We start from the raw sequence: 6,957 nt of genomic DNA on the forward strand, positions 1-6,957 counted from the left end.
GGACACAGAGGGAAACGAAATAGGGACAAAAACAACACTAACACAGCACAGTACTCACAGCTGCACACACAGAGCCGCCATGACGCCACACCCATGCACGACTCACCAACGACCAGCAGGGGGCGAGAGAGAGAGAGAGAGAGAGAGAAAGAGAAAGAGAGAGAGAGAAAGAGAGAGAGAGAAAGAGAGAGAGAGAGAGAGAGAGAGAGAGAGAGAGAGAGAGAGAGAGAGAGAGAGAGAGAGAGAGAGAGAGAGAGAGAGAGAGAGAGAGAGAGAGAGAGAGAGAGAGAGAGAGAGAGAGAGAGAGAGAGAGAGAGAGAGAGAGAGAGAGAGAGAGAGAGAGAGAGAGAGAGAGAGAGAGAGAGAGAGAGAGAGAGAGAGAGAGAGAGAGAGAGAGAGAGAGAGAGAGAGAGAGAGAGAGAGAGAGAGAGAGAGAGAGAGAGAGAGAGAGAGAGAGAGAGAGAGAGAGAGAGAGAGAGAGAGAGAGAGAGAGAGAGAGAGAGAGAGAGAGAGAGAGAGAGAGAGAGAGAGAGAGAGAGAGAGAGAGAGAGAGAGAGAGAGAGAGAGAGAGAGAGAGAGAGAGAGAGAGAGAGAGAGAGAGAGAGAGAGAGAGAGAGAGAGAGAGAGAGAGAGAGAGAGAGAGAGAGAGAGAGAGAGAGAGAGAGAGAGAGAGAGAGAGAGAGAGAGAGAGAGAGAGAGAGAGAGAGAGAGAGAGAGAGAGAGAGAGAGAGAGAGAGAGAGAGAGAGAGAGAGAGAGAGAGAGAGAGAGAGAGAGAGAGAGAGAGAGAGAGAGAGAGAGAGAGAGAGAGGGAGACGGAGAGGGAGACGGAGAGGGAGACGGAGAGGGAGACGGAGAGGGAGAAGGAGACGGAGAAGGAGACGGAGAAGGAGACGGAGACAGAGGAATTTTAGGTCCTTTTATTATAAAAATTAAATAAACCGCCACAACAAAGCAAAGGATAATATACAAGAGTGGAAAAGAAGAAAACAATTCATTTTAAAGTAATTGACAAAGCATTAACAACAAGAGAGTTTATACAAATGGATACTCCAAAAAAATACATTAGAGAAAAGATAAGATGATAAGAAGAGAGAAAGGAGAAGCAACACAGGCTCCACACGTACCACCAGAGACTGAGCAACAGCCCCTTGCGTTTGCACGTGCATGCCAAGCAAAAAACAGCTAAGGAGACAGACAGACAGACAGACAGAGTTTTTGAAACATTAAAAATTTAACTTGATTATATTTTCCCCACTGGGAGATCTTGTCCAAATGCGAATTTAAAGAGGTGGTTGTGATGAAATGAAATGTATATCGAGTGAGTGAAGATAGGGTAGATGGGAAAGACATGGAGGAATGTAATGTTGAATTGCACCTTGAGTGTTAAGTCAACACCAGGCCCTGCCTTGTTGGTTGACCAAGTGAGTTGCACCGTAAAACTCCTTAGATAAGTGGGAAAACTCCTTCGATAAGTTGGAGAGCTTAATTTTTAAGTTAAACCATTGATTACATACAGGTGAAACCTATTACTTGTTTTTAACCTTAAAAACAAATAATTTGCTCCTGAATTGATTTAGGGTTAATTAGGCAAAGAGTTTGAAGACTTATGCAACTGAGTATCAACTGATTTTTCTCTGTTAATTTAACTTATTCACATTTTATCTCATTTTTTTAGCTTTATCACCTTGGAGTAGTTTGTGAAGACTATATATGTTAAGTTTGATTTGAAATCATGAAAGAAGCTCAGGTGGCATCAAAATGTGAAAACTTTGGAGTGGGGTGGAAGAGTGAATACTTTTGCAGGCCACTGTAGATCGTTGAAGTTTACATATTTGATGTTGAATTTGTGGTTTTTCCATTCCCCTTTATAAAACAAGTGACCTCATGTTTCCCATAATGCTGTTCGCTGTATCGATTTATCTCACGACATCTTGCGTCATCTCCGATTTAACACGCTGTTTGGCTGAAAGCGATTTCAAATGGCTGTTCATCTAAACTTGGCAAAATGACGGGGTTGTTTATTTTCTCCTAGTCATGGGTTCTCCCATTTGTTCGATGGATGAATAAAACTTATTCGGAACAATCACTCATCTGCATTCATTACCCCGCTTGCATATGGTTTAAGTTGATGAATTTTGTTGTTTGTTTGTTTTTTTCATCAGAGTGTTTTTCAAAAGTCAGCGCTCACACATTTTTTGTCCATGATTTGTTTGTCTGTGTAAAATGCGTGCTGACGTGGCAAGATGGCGCTGAGCAGAATCACTCAGTTTTTGGAGGGAAAAGAAGAAGATGTAAAATAGAATGTTGGTTGACCGATTATAATAAACAAGGAAAGTCATAAATACACGGACATGTATGAAAAATAGTTGTGGCATACTTAGCGATAACATTTAGGTACCAGTACTATTTTTTCAAAACTTTTCAATGTTCCCCTTATGGAATGGAGTGTGTTGGAACCTGTTTCCACCCATCACTGTGACTTTCCGATTAACTAAGCGCACTTAGAGATCATTGCATTGCAGTGGACTTGAACTTCAAAATGTTAAAGACTAAATTGAGACTTTCCCCCCCTCCCCACCCCCCACAAAAGTCGAGTTACGAAATAGCTGGGCAAGAGAGGGTGAAAGGTCAACATATTGACAATAGAGTAAAGTGAAACAGGTGCAAATAGGTCGCAGACAAATATAACGAAAACGACCATGCACATTGTGGAAGAAATAAAATTAATTACATTCATGTTTCATAAATTTCGTTATCCTTTGTTTTGAACAGTATAGAATAAGTTGTTACTTTTGTACTGGAATCAAATTGACTGCCAGTAAAATCTCTTTTTACAGTCTTTTGATCTCCAGAGTGATGTCGATGATATACAAGCAAGAAAAAATGGTGTCTTACCAAATCTTTAATGTGCTTTATCCCATTGAAATATATTTCCAAATATTGTTTCCAATGTTTAAATGAAACTGCTCTGCTGCTCAAGAGAAGGACGCTTTGCTGCTGGCATCTATTGCCTGGTGGTAATAATTAAATGAGGGGGGAAGAGGGGGGGGGGAAACAAAAAAAAACCCTACAAAAACTACCAAAAAACAAAAACTATTTTTTTTTATTTCATTAATTAAAAACATTTTTTGCATTTTCTTCCTTGGATCTTGTGTAGATGGGTTGGCGTGGTGTTCGCGCAGGAATGATGGGCTGAATGGCCTCCACTTGTTGGATTTCCTTGTTATTCCTTATTAAAGGCGCGTGCAATTTGCACCTGTACGTAGACCGTCAAACATCCCCATGCACACCACGCACCCCACGTATCCCATGCACACCACGTACCCCACGTATCCCACGTACCCCATGCACACCACTTACCCAGAGGAAGAATGAGATAAAAAAGAGGATGTATTTGATGGTACGGTGCGTCATCTTCGTCGTATTGTGAACCGGCATGGTACAGTCGCTTCTTCTCCAGTATTAAAAGTCAGCTGAGTGCAGGAACACGAAGATGTACGAGTCCGAATTGGACAGATGGCCGATGGAAGACTGTAAGCATGGGGACAAAGAGCAACACTTGTTTCCTCATACCTCTGCGAGGCCGCTTGTTCTGACTTGTCTGCAACATACCAGAGGAAACGAACTTTACCTCCAAGACACAGAGGTCCGTTTCCAATTCCAGTATTACTATACAAATGGAACACTAAAAAACAAAAACAAGGCCCAAGTTTAATACATTCACATTTACAAGGGAAACACTTCAGCCTTGTCCATATATATATGATATGAAAATTCACCCTCATCATAATTTGCCTCCTTCGTGAATGTTTTAAACATTTAATATGTTTCAATGTTTTAAACTTCATTGAGAGAAACTGGCAAGATTAATTTATTTATTCCCCCCCCCCCTCATTTTACAGACAAAGATAACACTGGTTTACAAAAAAAAAAAACATTCTCAGGCAAGCATGTGAATAGGTGTTTCTGACTAATTTTGATATGCTGAATTCAAATTTCTAAACAGTTTTCTCTATCACCTCTAGTTTTTTTGCTTTCACATATCCCATTTTTTTTATCATAATGGATATAATTATAATATAATGTGTTTATTTGATATATTCAAATGGCATATTACAGAACGAAACAAAACATAGACACAGAACACTGACAGAACTAAATGTTACTATTACTTGGATATAAGCATATATACACATCATAGTACTACAGACAGTCAGAAGTGAGTTTTTTTGGAGGATCTGGTGTACTTTGCCTTCGGGATGTCACGCAGGAGCATCCAGAAGAAGCCCCCCATCATGCTGGGGTTCCACTTGTCTTGGTAGTTGCTGTCCATCTTAGTAATATATTGGTGGAACCTTTCCCCATGTTCGTTACTTACTGCTCCAAGGTTCGGGGGGAAGAAGTTGAGGTGGGAGTGGGGAAAGTGAATCTTGAGAGACATTCGGCACCCCATATCCTGATAAGCCTGCAACAACTTCTCGACACGCATTTGTTAATCTAGTACCTGTGTGTTACCAAGGAAGCCATGGCAGACTGACTTAAATGCTTCCCATGCTCTCAGTTTCTTCAAGGTGAGCTTCTCCTTGAATACTGTACCTCATCCTTCAGCACCTCCTGATCTGAGGTCCGACGAAGATGCCCTCCTTGAGGTAGCAGAACTGAGACCTGGGAACAGAGTGCACAGGTGTTGGAAGGCAGTGTCATCCTTGCCCATGGCCTTCACGAAATTCTTCAGGAGGCCAAGCTAAAAATGAAGAGGGGGAAGAAGCACCTTGTTCATGTCCACCAGAGGATTTTCTTGGATACTGTATTCCCCAGGCACGAAAGTGCTCCTTGACCCCCAGTCCTTCTGCGTGTAGTGCTTGCACACAGCCCAACTGTCCCAGAGACAGAGAAAGCAGCAGTACTTCGTGAAGCCCGCCTGCATACCCATAAGGACCCCAATGACCTTGAGGTCCACACAGAGGCTCCACTGGTGCTGCTGGTACTTGACAGCTTCCAGAAGGAGCTCCACATTGTCATACGACTCCTTCAAATGAACTGAGTGGCCAATGGGAATAAATACCCCAGCATTCCCATGAAATGATTCTTCTATAGTATAAAATGAAAATTAAATACCCAGCTACTTTATATAAAAAAATTGTAGAGCAGCACTAACCACCCTCTCTCACCACCAGTAAGCCACTGGCGTTCCCAGCCGCACAATGCACATGTTTGACCTACAGAGTTTTTTTGGATGACGCAAATAGTGTCATCGGTTGCCAAAGTGTTAATTTGAGTTCAGCATCCCTAAATTAGTCCAAAACACCTATTTATGCAGTGTATTACTGAAATATTTAGATTTTTTGGGTCTAGGGCTATATGTATACATGTACGTACATGTATACATGTATATCTCAAAAACTAGAGGTGATGAGTGAAAATGCATTTCGTATCTGAAATCAGCACCCCAAAATTAGGTTAGAACACCTATTTTCATGCATGCCGAAATTTCTTTGTAAACCAGTGTAAATTCATCCTGATTCGATTTTCATGAGGAAAACTGGGTCAAACTACAACGGGCACTCGTAGAGCGCATACCTTCACCACAGCCACTAGTTTGAATATGGCATGAGAGTGAAATGAGGAAATAAAATTCCACTAAATCTTCTCGGGAATTTCGCAAATTTAAAGTCCATGATCCGGATTTTGTGAAAGGATTTTGTTATTAGAACTATTACGATTATGACAATTTTAGGTGATTCGGTGTCCCGAGTGCCGAACTCTGTAGCATGTAGGGTCGAATTCGGTCGAATGTCACTGACCACGCAGACACGACCTGGATCAAGTAGATCATGTTTTCAAATCCGAGCGAGGACAAAAACGTCATTTTAATTGGCGTCTAATTAAACAAGAAAGTAAAACTCCTTTTACTAAATCATGAGCGAAGCTATGTGCATATCAAACTATACCAAGTCTCCTTAATGAAAATTTGTTGTATTTTACTTAGTAACTAAGTTTGGTAGGGCCCTTATGGCCCTTGTTGCATCAACAGACACACAGTTTAGAGACAGAGATATATTCTAGTTATTACCTTTGTATTAAGTTGTCCACAACACATCTCAATACAAATATGCATTTCGTGACCCCCATGACCTTTGACCCACAACCGCTACCTAGGGTGACAATAGTACTATACCTTGTGTCATTTCAGAAGATGGGGAATTGAACACAGAACAATTTGGAGTTAATTTGATGTAAATCGGAAACATCTTAACCGTTTTCATCATGAAAAAACGATGTTGACCTTTTTGTGACCTTGACCTTTGATCGGATCACTCCCAAAATCTAATGGATTTGTCCTTTCATGATGCCAAACAAATCCAAAACAATTAAAGCCTCTCTGCGTTTTTTATTTTTTTTGCGTTAAGTTGTCCACAACGCTTTCCGATATAAATGTGAATTTGTGTGACCCCCTTGACCTTTGACCCCCAACCGCTGCCTTGGGTGACAAAAGTACTATACCATGTGTCAAATTAGATGATGGGGAATTTAATTTTGAACATTTTGGAGTTAATTTGCTGTAAATCAAAACAAAATTGACAATTTAATCGCGAAAAAACGATTTTTACCTTTTTGTGACCTTGACCTTAACCTTTGATCCGATCGCTTCCAAAATCAAATCGATTTGGCCTCTCGTGATGCCAAACACATCCACAAAATTTCATGACAATCTGCGAAGTGGTTTTTGTGTTATGTTGTCCACAACGCTTCCCAATCAAAAACTCCATTTTGGTGACCCCCTTGACCTTTGACTTCCACAGACTAACTAGGGTTGCAAACACTATACCCTACGCTATATCAGTGGATCGGCATTTGAATACTGAACATTTTGGACTTAATTTGATGTAAATCGGAACAGAATTGACACTTTAATCGCAAAAAAACGATTTTGACCTTTTTGTGACCTTGACCTT

This window comes from Eptatretus burgeri, chromosome 13 (assembly GCF_056783735.1).
Source record: "Eptatretus burgeri isolate ZD-2024b chromosome 13, Ebu_testis_v1, whole genome shotgun sequence".
Taxonomy (NCBI): domain Eukaryota; kingdom Metazoa; phylum Chordata; class Myxini; order Myxiniformes; family Myxinidae; genus Eptatretus; species Eptatretus burgeri.